This window comes from Symphalangus syndactylus, chromosome 7, assembly GCF_028878055.3.
Source record: "Symphalangus syndactylus isolate Jambi chromosome 7, NHGRI_mSymSyn1-v2.1_pri, whole genome shotgun sequence".
Classification (NCBI taxonomy): Eukaryota; Metazoa; Chordata; class Mammalia; order Primates; family Hylobatidae; genus Symphalangus; species Symphalangus syndactylus.
In genome coordinates this window covers 116469543-116491559 of record NC_072429.2, presented here as the reverse complement: position 1 = coordinate 116491559, position 22017 = coordinate 116469543, and the positions used below count along the sequence as shown (strand labels likewise).

Below are 22017 nucleotides of genomic sequence, written 5' to 3'. Positions count from 1 at the left end.
CCATAAAAAGTCAGCTAGGAAAGAGTTAGTTTTATCAATTACATTTTTGTGTACACAATTTTGTTCTTTAAAGTTTCCGAATTGACGTGTTCAAGAAGGAAAAAAATAGCCATGGGCTAAAATTGTGCCATCAACATTGTGGGAAATAAGATTGAAGTTTTTGAAAGTTTGGATCTTTTTCTAAGGAATGTTCCAGAAACCTCAATATCAGTTTGATTTTGTTTCTGATCTCAATGATCTCAGTGCTGGACTGTCAGCCTTGAGACAGGCTTTAGGTAGTATGGTCTCTCCCTGGAGCAGCAGATAATTCCTGGATTCCAGGCTCATCCCTCTGGCTGTTTCTCTTTTTCTTTCTGGACAAGCACTGAGGCCATTCTGCTCAAGGACCACCATGAGACATAACGTATGGGATTTAGAGTTAGACAGACATGAGTCTGAGAACTATACCATTGCTTAGCTGTAAACAATTTCTTTTACCTCTGTTTTACAGTCTCCTCATCTGAAAAATGGGGATTATAATGGCATGTATCTCAAAGGCTTGCTCTAAGAATTAAATGAGATAATAAATGTCAAGTCCTTAGTAGAGTGAAATCATTGTAAATACAAATCATTATCATTGCTATGGAATTAATTTTTAGTGTGCATACATTAAATGAATTTATAAATTCAGTGACCCCTGTTGTCATAGAGTGGTGTGTCACATTCAAGGGAACATAATCTAACAACTAAAGGCAGTTAAAAGCAACTAGAAATTTCTACTTGAATTTCTTGGAGAACATCTAAGATAATTCCATTACTAAGCCACCTTGGTGATTCATAATACCACCTTTTCTTTTTCTCTCCAATTCCCTTACACCCCGCAGTTGCTGTAGTGTTTTCCTTCTTATAAACTTGAGCTCCAAAAAAACTCTTCCTTGATAACCAGGCCACAGCCCCTTTATCACTTTATTATGTAGGTCAACTTAGCTTCTCTCTCAGCAAGCAAAAATCCTTCCTTAGTAGGACTGGGAGGGAGTGGGAACCTAGAAGTCAATGCAGGATTATTTTTAATGGGCTGGAGGTGGCTTGGGGGTGGTTGTGAGTACTCATATAGACTAATAACTTTAGTTACATTACATAAATATAATTTCCAGTGCAAGGAAAGTTCTGGCTTCTAAACTGCTCTTCCTATACCTGAAGACCTGCTTCATGAGGAATGCTGACATATCCAACCATGTAGAGAGGGAAAGACCAGCAAAAATAAACCTTTTGTCAATGAAAGATCATTCCATAGAAAAAGTATTAGAAAAACTGGACAAAGGAAAACTCGGGGGTGACATGATAGCTGCCTTTAGATAACCCAACATGGCAGGGTTATCTAAGTCATTTAACTTCAATCAATAAAATATACAAGAGTGGTTTTTAGCCCAGTTTAATGAAAAATGTTCTTATAATCAGAGCTGTTGAAAGACAGAATAAGCTTACTTGGGATTCAATGAGTTCTTCCTAACTGTAGATACTTAAAGTGAGGTGGATGACTTCTAGGCAGACATACTGTAAGTGGTGTAAAGCATGTGAGAAGGGTTGATATCTTTCCATGCTGAGATTCTATAATTATATTAATCAGAACAGTGTTCGATACATGCTTTGAATGTTTACAACTTGTAGCTCCGTATCTGAGGTCCTTCCACTCATGGTGATAAAGAAGTAATTTTTGTGTGTGTGGGATTCTGTACTCTAGTGCCTTCTCTGCCCTTGTCCCGTCTTTGTTTGGTTTCAGTAGCATAGTTCTCTCCTCCTCCACCCAGTCCAGGTCTTAATTCCATTGAAAGTGATTGATGTGATTTCAAACTTCATTGCCTTCTTCTGGGCAATCTAGAGGGTCAGAGGACTCATGCCTATCAAGCCAATATTATGGCAAGGTGCTCATCTAGATCTTAGAAGCCCCAGGGATCTTGTCTAGGCTGTAACACTAACTAATTCTGTAAGACTCATCACCTCCCTGGGTCTCTGTTCTTTGAACTCATAGCTCTAAGGGCCTAAACTCCCCTCAAATAGGAAGTTAAATGACTTAGGAAACTTGTTAATAAACTGAAGCAGCATTTGGAGTCTCAGTATGATACTAGTCAACAAACATTCACTATGTACTTACTATGTGCCATGTACTCTTTTAAGGCACAAGGGATCTAGCAGCTGACAGGGTAGATGAGGTATTTGCCTTTATAGCGTCTTACATTCTAGAAAGCTATAGAAGTTGTAGAAAAATAAATAAGTAGACAAATTCATTTCATATTATGAAGAAGACAAAATAGGGTATTATTTTGAGACCGGCTGCAGAAGAACAATCTAAGGAAGTCCATTTGAGCTGACTTTCGAATCATGACAAGGGGCCAGCTCTATGAAGATATAGGAGAGAGAAGAGTGAGAGCAACGGCATTTGGTTTGCTGAAGGAGCATCAGGAAGGCTAGGGTGTCTAGAAAATAGTGCTACACAGGGTGCATGATGCTAAGAAGAGGTAAGGCAGCACCCCGCTCAAGAAACATGGGAATAGTTGACATTAATTTCATGTGGAATGGTTTGTCATTTGAAGGTTTGGGGCAAATAAAATCAATGATGTTAATGGTAAAAAAAAATCAGCAACCAGTATGTGCAGAATGGATGTAAGAAGAATGGATGGCCAAGATGGTCATAAGAAGTTCAAAAAAAGGGCTATGATTTGCATAACAGTCCTGGACTGGCATGGCAGCAGGTGAAGGGGAGAAGACCCATTCTCAAAGCATGACATGATAGAATGGATATGGGCTGGGAGGCAGGAGGCAACGGAGGAATCTATGATCATTCTTTGATTTTTCTCTCTGAGCACTTGATAATGGTTTTGTCCCAGGAAATAAACAGATCTGATTAAAAATAATAATGGCTATTTGGATATTATTTGTTGAGCGTTTGTTACAGAAGCCTCGTGGGGGTTACTTTTGTCTGCCTTATGTCTCTAGTTCAATAAATTTGTTCAAAGACAATGAATGTCAGACACTCTTTTAAGAAACTTGATTATATTATTTCATTGAATTCTCAAAATAATCTTAGCTTGTTTTTATTTTACCACAATGACAAAGGGAGACTAAGTAACTTGCTCAAAATAACACAGCTAATAAGGTACAGAACCAGGATTTGAACCCAGGTCAGTCTGATTCTAAAATCTAGGTTTTTAATATCTGTAAATTTATTTCCTAGCACACCAGACAGCATGAAGGGAGCTGCTAACCAACTCTGGGGACCTGAGTGGTCTCCTGAGAGACTTCCTTAGAAAGTCCCATCATGGAAACATTGCCACAAGCAGTGATTTTATTTATAAACATTGGAAAATGCTGGAAATTAATTTGAGCATCTGAAGCTCAACTAAATAAAGCTTCTATACTACAGCTTCTCCTAGCCACAATCTTAGCAAGGCTTTAACATTGTTTCCCAAATTTAATTTGGAAATCTTCAATATTATAGTTATACAATGAAGCCCAAGTCTTATGTAAAATAGATAATCACAAGTCTAGTCAATGAATATCTGGATTTTTTTTTAGCTGGCAGAAAAAAATCTCTTTCTGTAGAGAAAGATAGATGAAAGTGTAATTTCAATCATCTAATGATATCAAACAGAAAAATTTTTTTTTTCCTTACATGCACATAATTATGAAAACTTATGCACACTGGGTAAAATGTTCTGATTTTCTATAATTCTGAAGCCAGTTTCATCTTTAGAGTTAAAAAATAGCCTTTAGGCTGGGTATGGTGGCTCATGCCTGTAATCCCAGAAATTTGGGAGTTTGAGGTGGGCGGATCACTTGAAGTCAGGAGTTCGAGACCAGCCTGGGCAACATGGTGGAACCCTGTCTCTACTAAAAATACAAAAAATTAGCTGGACGTGGTGGCAGGTACCTATAATCCCAGCTACTCGGGAAGCTGAGGCATGAGAATTGCTTGAGCTCAGAAGACAGAGGTTTCAGTGACCATGATCATACCACTACACTCCAGCCTGGGCAACAGAGAGAGACTCTGTCTCAAAATAAAAAGAAAAAGAGAAAAGAAAAAAAAAAGCCTTGAAAACAGAAGCTTCCAGACTGAATCCAGAAACAGGAATCAAACTAAAGGAACATATTCTTTAGCTTATAATTCTAGGAAGAGATTCTCATTTCCCTATCTTAAGACATTAGTAATAACAACTGAAATTGACAAAGCAATAGGAATTAAGCCAATTTTTACAGTGATAAGCTGGGGTATTGCCAATTACTCACTGTTTTATCATTATTCACTGACTGCCCTTCAAAGACTAATTAAAGTTGGTAAAGCTACCTCTCTCAGATCTTGCCAACTCCTCCTTCCTTTGATATACTTTTATTCCTGAACCATTATTCTATTGTACTTAACTAACAAATTACAATGCTGCACGATTACATTTTTGTCAACACTAGTCTGTGAGCACCTTGAGAACTGATTGTATTTCATTTGTCTTCTTCATGTGTTCTATAAGTTAGAATGTGTATGACTGCAAATAACAGGAAAAAAAAAAGCAAATCTTAAGCTAATGTGGATAAGGAAATGTACTGGATTCCTTTACTGGACGCCCGAAAGTAGGGTTCTATAAAAACTTGACTTAATCTAATGGCACTGACTCTGTTTTTCTATAGCTTTTTTTTTTTTTTAATTTTTTCCCCTTGCTTTTCTATTTTCAAGCTGGTGGCAAGATGTAAGTGGTAGTTAAGGACTTCACATCCATGCTTGGCATCACCCAAGGGAAAAGGCGTATGTCTTCCTGGGATAGTTTCTTCAGACCAAGGAGGAACTTTCCCAGAAGCTTCAAGCCAACTCTTCTCAATGTCAATGGTCATTTAGGAACCACTCACTGGCAAGGTGAATGAATTTACCACGCTTGGCTCAGAAGAATGAATGACCCAGCTGCATGATGGTTATACCATGGGGGGCCGTAGGAAAGAAAGGAAGACTGCAGGGAAGAAAGATCCCAATGTCCTCCACCTATGTTCAGAGCCTAGCACAGAAACTAGCACTTGGATGGTACTCAGTAAGTGTTTGTTGAGTGAATAGGTGAGTTACTATAACCCATTACCTGATATGTCCTTTCCAGAACTACTGAATTTATAATCGGCACCATTTACTTGGCTCAGTGCTTAATTATATACCTTCTATTGTTCTTTGATAATATCTTATGTGTTAGTCTTCTCTTAACAACCAGATAATAACCAGTGAAAGGCAGGGTCCATGGCAATTAAATGCTATGGATTGAATGTACAATACTTTCTTGGTGACCACTCAAGTATGGAGATCAGGAATGGACATGTAAGACATGTGGTTTATTAGTGAATTTTACTATATAGTGAAGAGCAAGGCAAGTATTTCTTTGACAAAAAAAAAAAAAAAAAGAAAAGAAAAAATTTTGTGTTTAACTCTCTGTGGAACTCCATTTAAATAGTTGGATCCAATAAGAAATTAATCACTGGATAAGAAAATCTTAGCTCTTATCATAATGCTTTGCTCTGTGTTAGAGCAAATAGAAATAAATGCTTTCTTCTCTGTTTGCTGGAGTGAACCTGGCATGGATTATCAGGTATAAAGTATCTGGGAGACGACCTGTACTGGGTATTCTCCCAGGTTGACTCAAGTGTCCACATGGCTCTAGAGGTGGCTGAAAAATGCCTCACAACTGCTAGCATTTATTGAGCAATTCAGCTGTGCTTGGTTTTTGTTCTAATTGTTTTGGATATAAACCATTTTATCTTCTCAAGAATTCCAAGAGGTAGGTGCCATTATTGTTATTATTATTATTGAGGGGGAGCCTTGCTCTGTCGCCCAGGCTAGAGTGCAGGGCACAATCTTGGCTCACTGCAACCTCCGCCTCCTGGGTTCAAGTGATTCTCCCACCTCAGCCTCCCCAGTAGCTGGGACTACAGGTGTGCACCACCACGCATGGCTATTTATTTATTTATTTATTTTATTTTTTGGTATTTTTAGTAGAGATGGGGTTTTTCATGTTGGCCAGGCTGGTCTTGAACTCCTAACCTCAGCGGATTCACCCACCTCCGCCTCCTAAAGTGCTGGGATTACAGGCCTGAGCCACCGTGCCCGGCCAGGAGCATTGGGCTGCAGACCAAGCGGTAGGTGCTATTATAAGCACCACTTTACAGTTAAGAAAATTAAGGTTTAGAAAATTAAAATAACTTTTCCACGATCATACTGTTAATAAATGACAGCATCAGGATTTGAATTTAGAAAAACTGGCTTCCAGCTTCATCCATGTCCCTACAAAGGACATGAACTCATCCTTTTTTATGGTTGCATAGTATTCCATGGTGTGCATGTGCCACATTTTCTTAATCCAATCAAAAAACCAAACACCACATGTTCTCACTCATAGGTGGGAACTGAACAGTGAGAACACTTGGACACAGGAAGGGGAACATCACACACCGGGGCCTGTCGTGGGGTGGGGAGGGTGGGAGGGATAGCATTAGGAGATACACCTAATGTAAATGATGAGTTACACCAACATGGCACATGTGTACATATGTAACAAACCTGCACATTGTGCACATGTACCCTAGAACTTAAAGTATAATAAAAAAAAAAAAAAAAGAAAAACCGGCTTCAAAGCCAGTTCTCTTACACACTGCTGAAGAAGGTCTCAGGTTCAGGACCTAATTCAAGAAGCAAGGAAAGATCATCTGTCAGAAGACAGACTAGAAGGTTAAAAGCCAGGAAAAATAGTGCAGGAAGCAAGAAATGAGATGAATTAGAGTGAATAGTTCAGGACTATGGCATGAATAATGCAAAACATTGAAATATGGTCACGTTTTTTTGAACCCAAGTGTGTGGTATGGAGGGAAGCAGTCAGTCCTAATGGCTTAAAGTTGCTTCTAGAGCTGGATCGTCTCTGCCCTCCTGCAAGTAATGATCGAGCGATAAGGCATGTATATTGAGTTCAAGGTCAAGAGAGATGGGACCAAAGATGCAAAGATGCAAAGCTACGACAATAAGAATTATAGGGCTGGGCATTGTGGCTCACGCCTGTAATCCAAGCACTTTGGGAGGCCGAGGTGGGAGGATCATTTAAGCCTAGGAGTTTGAGACGAGCCTGGACAACATAGGGAGAACTCTTCCCTATAAAAAACAAAAATGTTTACTGGGAATGGTGGTGCATGCCTGTGGTCCTAGCTACTTGGGAGAAAGAGGTAGAAGGATTGCTTGGTCCCGGGAGGTTGAGGCTGCAGGGAGCCATGATCACACCACTGAACTCCATCCAGCCTGGATAACAGAGTGAGACCCTGTCTCAAAAAAAACATTGTATAGGGAAAAGATCGGTAAATTATTTCAGAAAGCAGACACTCTGGATTACATGGAGACTGTAGGAGAGGTCTTTTTCTCAGTTGCCATCACTCTGTTTTATAGAGATTGAGTTCACAGGCAAAAACTGGGCAGGGCCTTCCCCAGAGTCTGAAGTTCTGAATGCCAGGGGACATCTGTCCCTGTAGTCTATGGAATTGTCTTTATGAGCAGCAATTTGAGAAAGCTGGATAGAGCATCCCTGGCTTACTCAGCTACAGTATTCCCAGTGGTGCTAGAAGAGGAGATTTTGCAGCCTGTTTGCGTTGATACCTGACCTTGACCCTTGGATACTATTCATGTGGACCTTTCCCGAGAAGGCTTGTTTCCTTACTGTATTTGGCTAAGACAGCAGTCCTGTGGGTGGCTTCAGTATTATGTTTGGAACAGGGGAAGTATTGCAACACATGCCAAGAATTGAATTTTATTTTTAAAAGCTGCTTTTTACAGAATCGAATATCTGTGACCTTCTCTGGTTACAGCAGATCTACACATGGTAATTGGCTTAAGGTCAGTGTCTTGGGCATCTTTTAGTGACAGGTATACACTTTATAGGACTATTCTCAAGAGGTACCACTTCCTTTCAGGACCACTTTACAATTTCTCAACCCCTTCATTATGGTACTCATCTCTGCCCTTGTTTATACTGATTAGCTTTAATGTCATGACAAGCTTTGTGATCAAGGTAGATTGCTTTGCTTTAGGAAAGAGGTGTATTTTTCCATTTCACACTCCAGTGTCCTGTTCCTCCATGTGAGCACCAGGATCGAACAGTTCAAACGTAAATCTGGGAGGTGGGGTTGCTGGAGCAAATCAAGACCACCAATGTCTTGCTCTGTGCCTTGAGAAAGACATTCGGTTATCCTCTGCTTCAGGTGCTCCTTGGTAACCCAGGATGAGGGAATTCCCAAAAAGATCTGATGAGAGAATCAGTGCATGACAAGACACTGGAGAGGTCTGGATGGATAAAAGCCTAGAAACTCCAGTGACACCATTACCTTCCAATCCCACTGGTCTCCAGTCTTCTCTTAATTGCTTAGTTGCAACTATGCCCTGATTTGGAGGGGATAAGTGTACTGGTAACCTAGAGGACACTGAGAGGGAATCCAGATTTCAAGAATTCAAAAGCAAAAGTGACCCAGTGGGCATCAGTAGACAATGGATATTTGTTTTCTCACTGCAGCATGGGGATCTTGATCTGGCTCAGTGAAGGTCATAGGCAAGATCAGTGTGCTCATGTGAGTGAGGCATTAGGGAAGTATGAAGTAGTGTTGTACTGACTGCAGGTGGTCTACTTTCTCCTTCCTCAGCTCTGGTTCCAGAGACTGGAGGCATCTCTCTCCATCTAAGACTGGCCTGCCATGCTGCCTGCTTAGAAGGACTTTGGAAGCAAGACAGAGCAGTGTCTTCATCAGATACCTGACAAGGCAAGTGTTGCTCAGGATTGCCATCCAGTTGGCTATGTCCTCCTTTGAAATGTGCTTTTAGTTAGGTGATTGATGTATTTGATTTTTGACTTTGTTTAATGTTGGATATTAACTCATGCTCTGTCTTGTGAGCTGTCAGCAGTTGAAGCAGTTTTGGAGGGAGGTTCTCACAGTAAAGACTGCATCTCAACCTTTCAGATGTCTCTTCTTACCCAAGGCATTGAAAGGGTGAGGGATGTGAGGTGTAAAGAGAGGCCCTCTGACTCTTCCCCTAAGGGGTTAAATCTTACAAAACTTTCAAGGGATATCAAGGGTACTTTAAATTGATTTCAAAAATATCACAAAAAGGTAGAGCCCAAGAGAGCATTGTACTCTGAGTCACAAAATCTTATTTATCCACAGAAGGCAAAGGGATGCATGCGTGTTGTGTGTGTATGTGTGTGCAGCTTCCAGCAAGGAAAACATGAAGATAAAGGTGACAAATGAAGATTCCAGAATTCACTGGAAGAAAATTCCTGTTCTCTTTTCCCAAGACCAAACACAGAGAACTCATGAGCGATAAGGCATGTATATTGAGTTCAAGGTCAAGAGAGATGGGAACAAAGATGCAAAGATGCAAAGATGTGGTAGAAAAACAAGAAACAGTAAGGTAAAAGTACCACAGCTCAAAGTAAGATAGCAGGTCCCAGGAAAAACAAATTACCATGTCTTCAGAGCTATCCTGGCCTCTTCTACACCCCACTCCAAATTGTATCCTCAAGGATAAATGCTGATAATGGATTAAGGTCAAGGCCACTTACTGTGCCACAATGCTAGAAACTTGAACATCTTTGCTAATAAGTAAGGGGCATCAACCCTGGGTTCCAAGTGGCAGCAGTTTCTCTGTAGTCCTTTATCATCTCTTGGAGCATTCTTCTTCTCTCTTTCTTCCTCATGGCAGGTGCAGAAATGGGCTCCATGTTGCACCTGCTTGGTAGTTACTCTGCTCTAGGGATGCCGTGCAGTTGCCCACTAGACCACCTAGAAAGGGCAAATGCTCTCTGGCTTGCTTGACCTTGGTGGGATTCTCCATGGGCTCATTTTCCCTCGTCGTGGCTATGAATCCAGAGGGAAAAGAAGCAAGGCCTGCTTAGGTCTGCTTTTAGGCTGGGCAGAGCCTTCACATCATCCAGCTTTGTTCGCTGGAGCTAAATTCTCATGTAATGACTATGTTTTTTACTGTTCTCTGCGTATATCTTCTTTGGTCCTTGAAAAAGGAGTCTGTGGGAGGGCATAATTCAAGACTTTGGGATTCTGCATCTTGGCCAAATACAATTTTCTCAATGTCTTCCTGTCATATCATGATTTATGGCCCACAAAAGCTGAAACGGTGGAACAAGGAGTTTGGACACAGGGCCAAGGTGCCAGCAACTAGGAAAACCATAGAAATTAAGAAAAATTATTCATTCAGTCTCCATCATTCTAAAAATGTGTATGTCAGTGCTGTATAAGATGGAGTTACAAATTTACCTAAGGTAGGATCCCTGTTGTCAATGAATTCACTATTTAGCAGGTCAAATAGACTTAAAAATGAATAATTATTATTAGTGGGAGGCATGCTGTATTGACAAGGAGTGTTAACAGTAGATCGCAACCGTAGAACTCCTGTCTTTCTCCCCCATAAACCCATCTTCATTCTCCTCTTCTTCCCGTCTTCCCTCTTTTGTCCCTTTGTAATTATTATTATTAACATTTGAAACATACAGGCATATCTCAGAGATATTGCAAGTTTGGTTCCAGACAGCCACAATAAAGCAAATGTTGCAATAAAGCAAGTCACACAATTTTGTTTTTTGGTTTCCTAGTGCAAATAACAGTTATGATTATACAATACTGGCATGTACAAATATCTGGGTTCAGCATTCAACCAATAACAACACTTTCTTCTCCTGGCCCTGTCCCCTGTGTGCATATTTCCCAAGAGAACATCAAGAAGTATGGCTGTGACAGGTCAGGCCAGGGGTGGGTGTTTCACCATTGGTGATTCAAGCTCTTTAATGAAGCCGAGGTGGGTGGCTGGTGGCTGGAGATGAACCGGGGATGAGACCTCCTATGAGGAGTGGGGTGTTGCAGAGAATAGGTTCCTTTTTTCCCCCCTTCTAGAGGGGAGAAGTTGCCTGATGTTTGGCAACTGCTTAAAAAAAAGTATGCTTGAGAAGATAATGGCTAGAGAGTGTTGTAAGATTAGTAGAACCCCCTTAATAGTTACCCCTCTGCTGATAACAGAACGTGAGAATCAGGCTATGGAAGTGGGTCAGCAAGGCCTTCCTAGTGTAAAGGAGGCATATCTTGGGTGAAAGCTGGCTTTAGCAATAAAGGACTGGTTAGAATCTTAATTTTATTACTGGAACATCACCTGGAACCTCTTGGGCAAATTATTTAACTTTGTTAAGTCTCAGTTTCCTCATCCTTCATATAGAGATATTTCATTTCTCACAGGCTGTATATGGACAAAATGATATGCTACATATGTATACTTTGATAGCTGTTGGCAGTCTCTGGCACTTAAAAAGAGCAGAATAAATGATGCTTTTTCTGTTGATATTAAAGAGAATATTGTTAGGAATATCAGGGCATGAGCCAGCCTTCTCAAACTCTCAGTGTAGGTCAGAGGCAGGCTCTCTTCCTCTTGATGGTTCAGGAAGGTGCATATTGGGCTGGAAGAGCAGAGTTCACTTCACATCTGTGCTTGGTGCTGTGCTCAGACCACTATATTGGTTATCTAAAGCTACAAAACTAAATGATGGCTTAAAACAACATTTATTCTTCTATTCATTATTCTGAAATTTGAACAGCAGTTAGCAGGATTAGCTCATCTCTCTCAGTGTAGCATTGGCTAGTATGACCCATGAGGGGAGGCTCAATAGGCACTGGAGGATATTCTTCCAAGACGGCAGGCAAGTTGATGTTGGCCGTTGGTGGAGAACTCAGCTGAGGCTCTCAGTGAGGGCCTCAAATCTCCCTCTTATGGTTAATTTGGGCTTCTCACAGCATAGAGCCTAGGTTCTAAGAGTGTTTGTTCCTAAAACAAGCTTTCCAAGAAGACAAACCTCTCTTTACATCATATTTGCTAATGTCCCATTGGCCAAAGCCAGTCCCATGGGCAAGCCCAGATCCATTGGATGGGGCGTGGGGGAGGGGAAGACACCAGTCATGGGTGCTGGCACGCATGGTTTCTTAGTGGCCACCAAAGTAAGGTTTACTACAACGAAAATTTGCTCTCACAAATTCTCCAGCCACCAGCTTCTAGTCGTTATTGTAATAGATGCTTATAAATTATTCTTTGAATCAATGCACACATGATCTTTAAATAGCCCGGGATGGTGCCAAGCAGCCTTTGCTAATGTGCTTCTTCCCTCACCCTCTGCTTTCCAAAATATAAACATTTTAGATTAATGTGCAGAGTCCAGGTCTGGGTAGATCAATGATTTAGGTCTAATATGTACAGTTTTCTTGACCATGAACAGAACCATCTAAAAATGTTGTCAAATCAGCTCACCTCCTCCTGTTCCCCCTGTATAAACAACTGTTTTTTAAAAAATTTCATTGACAAAGAATGAATTCTCTGAAACCTGCAGCAGAATCGGTATGTTACCAACAGGTGCACATTACCTGAATAAGCGAATAAAAGGCTTTATTTGCAGGCAAAAAAACAAAAATTAAATCCATTTAGTGATTGAAACAACTTGCTCTTTTATAGCTTGTAACATTAAATAGCCTGCCTCTTTCTCTTCTGTTTTAAAACGAGCATATTTTAATTGTTGTCTTTTCCATATCCCTTGTTGTATGTCTGCAGTTTCCAAATTGATACAGGGCCTCCTAGTAAGATCTTGAAATTAGGCTTGCATTGCTTTTGAGAAAGACAATTTTCAATTAATTATAAATTATTTCATTTAAAAACTCAGAAACCTACTGTGTATCCTGAACCTAGTACTTATCTTCTCTAATTGCATGAGGTGGAATGCAGGAATAAATTTGGTTGAATATGTAATTGGCATGCTTGTGTTGAGGTTACTGTTTTAGCCTGTTTTGGCTTCCCAGAGAATGAAAACTGAAATCTCCACCCCCAACTCAAAATTTTTGAATTCTTTGGCAACAAATGATTTAGGGGTGGAAACAAGTGAGGCACCCCCAGCTGGCCTGAAGGGAGGGCAGAATGGAGCAGCTCTCCCTTGGGGCCCTCTCCAGATGTCTTGGTGTGGATCAAGTGCTTGCAAATGTTCCATGTTGCTGATTTCTCTTAGAGACACAGGCATGAAAACAACCACAACATTCTCATACAACATAATTTTATTGCTCTCTCTTTTCCTCCTTTTTCCTGCAGCTGAACCTCCTTCTTTGTCCTGGACTTGCCTCAGTGCCTACCCCCCGCCCCAGAACAGTGTTCTAATTGATTGAATTAGGATTTACTGAGCCCTTACTGTGTGCCTGGCACTGGAACACACTATTTACAATCAGTGTCTTCGAACTCTAAGATGTGGATGTCATTATTCTTCTCTTACAAATGAGGAAATCGAGGTGTAGAAAGGTTAAATGATTTGTCTGAAGTCACACACCTTGGTCCTGAGCTTAATTCTGAAGTGCATTTTCTCAATCATTTCTTTATCACCTTTCATGTAAGTTAAAAGAAAGTTATCAGGACACATGAGACTAAATTCCCTTGTGCAGGTAACTTCTCTAAGGAAGGACATGCTGTGGAGGCAATAGGGCAGGGTTTTGAGGCATCACTTTGGGGTCAGCAGATGCCAGATCCACCTTTGGCTATCTGTGTGACTTTAGGTCATTTATTTTATTTCATGGAGCCTCACTTTTCTCATGTGTAAAATGAGAATAATAATACCAGCCTCAGAGAGGAGCACAGTGTAGCAGTTAAGCCTGTGACCTATCTGGCAATAAAAAGTAATGAAGTACTAAAACATGTTATGTTACAACACGGGTGAACCTTGAAAACATTATGCTAAGTGAAAGAAGCCAGTCATAAAAGACCACATATTATATGACCCCGTTTAGAGACAATGTCCAGAAGAGGCAAATCTGTAGAGACAGAAAGTAGATTAGTGGTTGCCAAGGTCTAACGAAGAAGTACGCGGAGATCAGTAATGCGTGGAGGGGTTTGTTTTGGGGGTGATGAAAATACTCTAAAATTCATCAGGGTGATGTCTGCACAACTCTGAATATACTAAAAAAATCATTGAATTGTATGCTTTAAAAGAATAAATTATACCATATATGAATTATATCTCAATAAAGCTGTTATTGGCAGAGTGCGGTGGCTCATGCCTGTAATCCCAGCACTTTGAGAGGCTGAGGTGGGCGGATCACAAGGTCAGGAGATCAAGACCATCCTGGCCAACATGGTGAAACTCCGTCTCTACTAAAATACAAAAAATTAGCTGAGCCTGGTGGGGCACGCCTGTAGTCCCAGCTACTCCGGAAGCTGAGGTAGCGGAATCGCTTGAACCCAGGAGATAGAGGTTTCAGTGAGCCGAGATGGCACCACTGCACTCCAGCCTGGCGACAGAGCAAGACTCCATCTCTAAATAAATAAATAAATAAATAAATAAATATAAAGCTGTTATTTAAAAATAAATAAAGGCAAGATCTAGGAGATAGAACTCTAGGTTCATACTGGACCTCCCCCAGTCAGGACTCCTGTGATGGTGACACCATTGAATAACTCTGTGCCTCAACTTCCTCACCAGCAAGACTGGGGTCATAGTAAATACTCCATGGAGTTGTTGAGAGAGTTTAATGTATTAAAGTATGTAAGTACATAAAGAGCATGGAACAGTGCCTGCTACCTGGAAGCTCTTAGTAAGTGTCCTTACTCTTTTTATTGTGTTATTGTGAGGATTGACTGACAAATGCTTAATAAGTGGCAGATACTTGTAATAGCAACTAGGTTGTTAGGGCTTTGCTATTTAATTAAATTAATTAATTAATTTATTGAGACAGAGTTTCACTCTTGTCACTCAGGCTGGAGTGCAATGGTGCCCATCACCATGCCCAGCTAACTGTTTGTATTTTTAGTAGAGACAGGGTCAGGAGTTTGAGACCAACCTCGCTTCACTATTTTGAAAGAATCAACTGAATTTTAGAAATTCCATGGTGGGACTGCTTTTTAAAAGTCAGGTGTCACAGACCTAAAAAGCACCCTGCTTGTCCTGCCTAGGAGGCTCTCATTTTGGGTTCTAGACCTTCTCTCTTGGATCTGTGCCCTTGAGCACGTCATTTAGACAGAAGTCCAGAGACATGTTGCCATTATCGTTGGGAGAGTCCCAGAGTGACTTCCTCCTCTCGCCAGACTTTGTGTAGGGCGGGACCGCCCACTCTTAGGAGGGACAGGAGGCTGCTCCCCCTGCTCCTGAGCCTCTCTCAGGAAAGAGATGTGGGGGCCTGCCTCCCCGCTTTTCAATATCCGAATTCCTCAGTGTTGACATGCACACACTTGCAATCTGTTCTTTTTTCTGGCTTAGCTTCAGGAAAACTTGAAGCCAACATTGTGCCCAAGAATGATAATCAACTCAGTTTAGGCTACGAGGAGCATTCATCCCTTCTGTTTCCTTCCAATGAACTGTGTTGTTTTATTCTTAAACGGTCAGCATTGTTTTCTTGAAGCCTATCAGGAGCAGACGGTGATAGAAACGTTAATTTAATGAAAACACAAACAAACTTAGACATCTAGACTATTTAATACCTGGAAGTCAAAATGATGTAAGGGGAACTTTTTTTTTTTTCAAATTCCTAACATGAAAGCCATCCAAAAGCTACACAGATTACTCAAAACAAAAGAAAGTTTAAGAGTGAAGAAAGAAAACAAGGATTAGATTTGTTTTTCCACTGTGTTCATGAAACTTTTGGGATACTTGAACGCTGAACCAAGAGAGGAAACATACATCCTGGCTACCTGAGAGTAAAATGATGGGGAACCACTGAGAGGCCAGGCCTTTGGCCACCTCATCACTTACCTTGTCATTTACCAAGGAAAGAAGTTGAGTGTCGCATGCAGGCTTGACAGAGCTGCATTTACTAGCTGATATCTGGAGATATCAGCAATAGCTGGCTTTTCCTTTTTTTTTTTTTTAAGAGGCGAGTTCGTGTGAAAGTCTCCATTCCTCACATGGCTGCTATGAATCATCATTGGAGCGGGGTCCATCATGGAATGCCAAGAGCCTGATCCAGGCTGATGTGTTGCCTTGGCCAAAAAATCTGGGAAAGCAGCATTGTGATAAAGTTGCTTGTTATTTGACTGCCTTTCTTTTAAAATAGAAACTTCTGTTACTCACAGGAAGGTGCCAGTGGCTGTTTGCCTCTCCTTTTTTTTCTGTGCAAAAGTGCTTGATTTTTAAGCAGCCTATTTTTATCATCATTTCCCACCATCACTAGGACTTTTATATTGCTGTTTTGGGGCTTTGGAGAAATGTCTTCTGAACTTGAACATTAGTAATATGGGCCATGAGGCTGAGGGCAAAGGGATGGGCCATGTAGTTTGCTTGGCTTTTATTCTATTTGGAAACTGGAGAAGAAAGTCACATTTATGGTAAAAATTAGAGTAGCTGAATGTAGAACAACTGCTAGAACCAGATTTCTCCCTGAAAATGCATTCATTTCAAATACATGCATTAACTGTCTATTAAGGGCCAGGTGCTGTGCTATGGGCATGGGAAATGAAAAATAGTAAGACATGGTCTCTGAGCTCCAGTGAAGGGCTAATGGGGATGCAGCAAAGGAGACAGGCTTGTAACAATAATGACAATGAAGTGTTATGGTTTCTTTGCTGGAATTATGTACGGGATATGGTTGGGGTGTAAAGGAAAAGGTGATTATTTCTCCCTGTGGGGTGAGAATTCTTCGTATTGGAAGTGGCACTTCTGAGTTTAAAGGGGAATTAGTGTTCACCGTGTGGATAGGGTATGAAGGGCGTGCCAGGCTGAAGCAGCAACCTGAGAATCATTTTTGCTCCAATGATTCATCCCAGTTCAATTTCAGGAAATGTATGTAATACAACAATAATTCTCCCCAATAAACAACAGCAAGGACAGTGCTTATACTCTTTACACATCATTGGGTGAGAACCAAAGGGAGCTACTTTGATTTATAAAAGGCAACAAGACAGGTCTGTGGCACTGTTGACATTTTGGACTGGATAACTCTCTGTTGTGGGAGACTATCTTGTACAGTGTAAGACGTTTAGCAGCATCCCTGGCCTCTACCCACTAGATGCCAGTAGCACATGACCCCACCAGTTGTGACAACCAAAAACATCTCCAGGTATTGCTCAATATCCCCCAAAGGGCAAAATCATTGCCACTTAGGAAACACTAGGCTAGAAAGACAGGTAGTACAATTCTGGAGCTGAGAAATGGTAAGATTAGCTGGCAGAACTTCACAAATATTAGACACTTGCAAGCCCACATGGAGTTGCTTGGGAGAATTGTTGACCATAATTATATAAATAACTCCCTGGAGTTACTCACCTGGAGACTTGCCACTCACCTGGAGAGCAATGTGGAGGTGCTCATGTGAGAAGCTGCTTGATGATACATCAACATCTGTGATTCTGAACATCTGTCCAAATGACTTTCCATTTGGACCTTTTAATTGAAACCACTACTGTTTCCCTCAGTATATGGAGTCTTAATTCATAGATCAGGTCTCTCCCAATTTGCAGCCAAACAGCTTTGCATTGCATTTCCATACCAGCTTCTCTGAAAGATGCCAGTCTTTCTTTGTGAGGTGACCCCAGCGTCTCACCAAATAGATTTCACTTTTAAGTTATACCATCACAAACGTACTCATCAAACACGTATAAATTCATGTGATCATGATTTGGTAAGATACAGAGAGCAGTTCCATTTTACTATATGAATATGTTAAGGTCTATTTGAAGCATTGAGCTAGTGATCCTTTTTGAGAGCCAGACCATTGTGAAGGGCACACATATGAGAGCTACATTGTCCCTGTTATCCAAAAGCCCAGTCTGGAATTCTTGGTGATCTTAAACAAGTTACTTAACTTCTCTGTGTGTCAATTTCTTCCTTGTTATAAAGCAGACAGGGATGAGATAATAAAATGAGATAATATAAATACACAACTTCTTACAGTGACATGAGTATTGAAAGCAGGTCATCCAAGTGAACCACACGATGCCTGGCCTTCAGTAAGTACGTTACACATGTTAACTACAATTTATTATGATCAATATTTTAAATGCTGTAATAAGCACATGGCCAGATGTTCTCAAGAGCACTGAGGTGGGATGTTTAGTTGAGAATGGACAGTGGGAGTTAGGCAAGGCTCCAGGTAGCAGGAGAGATCCAACCTGGAGGATGAATTAGATAAGGGAATCCAGGCAAGAAAGGAGAACAAGGATGGGTTTTCAGCCTTGCTGTTCCCTCTGCTGAAACAACCTATCTCGGGTATCTGCAAGACTCACTGCCTCTGTCCAGGAGGATTTTGCTCAAATGTCTTCTTTTTCATTGAGGGCTCCCTTCACATCCCATTTAAAATTGAACTTCTTGTTCTATCACACTGTATCTTCTTTCTCCTTGGCACATGTCACTATCTGACATTCTTCTTATTGATTTTGTATAGTCACTATCTGACATTCTTCTTATTGATTTTGTATACTCTCTGTCTCACCATGTGAGAAGGGAGGCTCCCTGAGGGCAGAATTTTTATCATGTTTGTTCTCAGCTATATAACTACCATCTAGAACAGTATCTGGCATAGATTTGGAGTTCAGTATAGTATTTGTTGAATAAGTGAATTCCAGGTGTGTCAGCAGAAGCATGGAGGTGAAAGAGAGCATCTGTATAGGGAAATGAAAGTAAATTGACGTGACTTAAGTGTACAGTGTATGCTTGGAAGAAATGAGGGATTAGACTGGAGAACTAAGCAGGGATTTGGTTATAGATGGCCTTCTTTGATCTTGGCCTTTATCTGAGGAACCACCAGAAGGTTTTCAGGGACTGGCCATATTTTTATTCCAAAAAGTTTATACTAGCATCAGTATTAAGGATGTAAAGAAGAGGGGGCTGGGAATGGTGGCCTATGCCTGTAATCTCAGCACTGTGGGAAGCCAAGGTGGGCGGATTACCTGAGGTAAGGAGTTTGAGACCAGCCTGGCCAATGCGGTGAAATCCCATCTCTACTAAAAATACAAGAATTAGCTAGGCATGATGGCACACGCTTGTATTCCCAGCTACTCAGAAGGCCAACACAGGAGAACTGCCTGAACCTGGGAGGTGGAGGTTGCAGTTAGTGAAGATCACACCACTGCACTCCAGCCTGGGCGACAGAGCGAGAGAGACTCTGTCTCAAAAAAGAAAGAGATCAGACTAAGGACAGAGACATCAGTCACTTGACTCTTGTTTGCCAAGGGAAAAAGGATGAGGGAGGGCCTGTCCTGGACATAGAGGATGTGGATGAGGAAACATCTTTGAAGTAAAGGGGCTGAAGTGGCAACATGTGATGATCAATTGGATGATAAAGGGAAATGGAGAGTGAGAAATCCAAGATTATATCAAGATTTTGGACTTGGGCATTTAGGCAGGCAAAAAAGCAGCATTAGTCCAAGGCTTAGTCCACCTAATGCTCTGGCCCGAGACTGAGTCCGGAATGAGGCTTGCAGAGAGCATACTGCTGAAACTTCCAGGAGCCCTGAGGCTGCGGCAGTGCTCTGCACAGCAGCATGGGCAGCCTCCTGCTGAGACGTTTCCCATTGCTTTCCTTTTTGCTTATTTGCCCTGTGGCTCTGTCTTTATCTTGGTTTGAATTAATTTCAGAAATGGTCACTGAGCCTGAGATTTGAGTGAAAATAGTTTATTAGGGAGATGATCCCAGAAAACACTGGTTAGAGGAATAGGAACATCACATGGGGAAGGGAAAGCAGTGAAGAAAGAGTGAGTTATTGAGTAGGTTACTATGTGAGCAACTGGGGCTCATTTCCACTGGGACCTCTGGGAGATCAAGTACGAATTGGTTCTCAAAATATGGTTGTAGGGCCAGCAGCATCAGCATCACCTGCGGACATGTTAGAAATGCAAGTTCATCTGACCTGCTGAATCAGAAGGGTTGCATAAAACTATCTTAACAAATGCTCCAGGTGATTCTTACACCTATTAAAATTTTAGGACCATTGTCATAGAAAACTCCCCGAGTGTTAGCACCATGAACAGCAGAAAGTTGGGTGTATTTTTCTACCAGCTCCCATTTTGAGAGGGGTCATTAAGCATAAAAGGAAAGAGTAAAGAAGAAATGGATGGTTATACTGTAACCTTGAGTGAATTGACTTGGCACCTTTAGCTAAATAACAATTCTGTGCCATGAAATGCTTTCTATGATTACACCCAAATTTGGCTTACAAGTGAGGTAATATTTTCAAAGCACTGTAGGAAAAATTGAAATTGGTCTTATTCTGTTTTTTTTTTCCCCCTTGATGGGGGCTCTATGGCACCAGCTGTCACATATTCTTTTCACACTTGATACCTCTTTTCCTTGTGCTTGACCCATAGTGACCTGGGAATCATGTATAAAAATCACAGAGAAAAGGAAAGAGAAAAAAAAGAACAGGAAGGGGTACATGCTAAAGCGCGTATTCATGAAGCGCTAAGTAAGTGGCAAAGACCCACTGGCTCTTGAATTGAAGTTTTTAGTAACCTTGGCTAGATTTCTGAACAATCTCAGAAAACCTCATAGACTCAGAGGCTGTTGTCTAAATGTCAACCTAGGGATTTTGTGGGGAGGATGGTGTTTGGCATTTGGCTCTTCCTTTTGTAATCTACTCAGTTCATTTCCATAAAGTCACTGAATGGTAGGATTTGATAGCTACCCTCTAGCTTCTCACATGGAGATTTCACTTGGTTAACAGGGCTAACAGAGCTAGTGAGAATACAAACATTACAAATTCGCAGATGGCACTCTTGGGGGAGAAAACTTAATACCTAGAAGTAAATAACACACATCAAAAAGAGTATTCCTCTACTCTCACTTAACAAGGCTTCTTATATCCCATAGTGTTTTTTGAGGATGAAATTTGGGATTGGGAGAGGGGAGGAGATGCCAACTACTGGGGTGGCCTGGAAAAAATCATAGAAAACATTCCTGACACCTTCATCCTATCATTTTAATGGAAAGTAAATCTGCCATTATTCTTTGTGTACTCAAAGACAAGTCCTTCCCAGTGACAGTTAACAGTAGCTAATTATAGCCATAACCACATCTCATTCTCTCAATCTCTTTCTTCTCTCCTTTCATTTTTTTCTTCTCCCTAGGGGATCACCTCACACTCAGGGCTTTAAATATCATCTATATATGTTGACAAATTCAAAATTTATATTTTCATCTCAGTCATCTCGTAAGAGAGAGAGAGAGAGAGAGTGTGTGTGTGTGTGTGTGTGTGTGCTATAGACTCGAATATCCAACTGGACTGCTAGCAGCTTCTGTATATATCTCCTAAATCTCAACTTGTCTAGAAGGGAGTTCCTGATCCTCCTCCAGGTTCCTGAATGCGCTCCTTCTGCAGAATTTCCCATCTCAAAAAAAGGACACCTCCATACATGCAGTTGCTCAAGACAGAAACTCGGAAATTATCCTTGTCAGTTTCCTTTCCCTTGTCCTCTGCAACTCTTCAATTACTTAGAGCTGTGCATTCTGACTCCAAACTGTATCCTGAATCCATCCTTGTTTCTCCATCCATTGCTTCTGCAAAAGGCCCAGCAAAGGCCTCTGAACTGGTCTCTTAGCAAACCATTCAGTATGTGGCAGCTATGATGAACTTTTGAAAACCCAGAACTGATCATGTCTCTTCCCTGCTTAATATTCTCCAATGATTTCCTATTGCTTTTAAGATCAAATTCAAAAGACATGAAACACCCTCTGTGATATAGCTCATAGCGCTATATGTCATTGAGCAGATAATTTTAACCCATGGGGTTAGGGTAGGCCTTCTTCGGAAAAGTTTCCCATGCTGAAACAAGAAGCAGAGAAGAAAGAAGAATCATTTCTGCCTGGGAGCCCAAATGTCTAAAGAAGCAAGAGGTTACCTTGACAAGCCTCAATGAATGGCAACTGACCAATTAGCTTTGCTACTCCCTCTGTCCTGGGAAGAGAGTAAACCAGTAGCTGATGGAACAAGGGGATAAGCACGCATTGTTATATGCCCACCTTACTGGAAGAAAACAAGCT

General features: G+C 41.1%; 1 long non-coding RNA gene across 1 annotated transcript in view; it reads left to right on the top strand.

Annotated features, from left to right (window-relative positions):
* The first annotated feature begins 8679 nt into the window (after positions 1-8679).
* The window catches only part of LOC134737246 (uncharacterized), a 32621-nt gene continuing 19283 nt past the window's right edge, over positions 8680-22017 (top strand). The window contains exon 1 of the long non-coding RNA XR_010121944.1: positions 8680-8794. This is a non-coding gene — a long non-coding RNA (uncharacterized lncRNA). The remainder of the gene's footprint in view (positions 8795-22017) is intronic.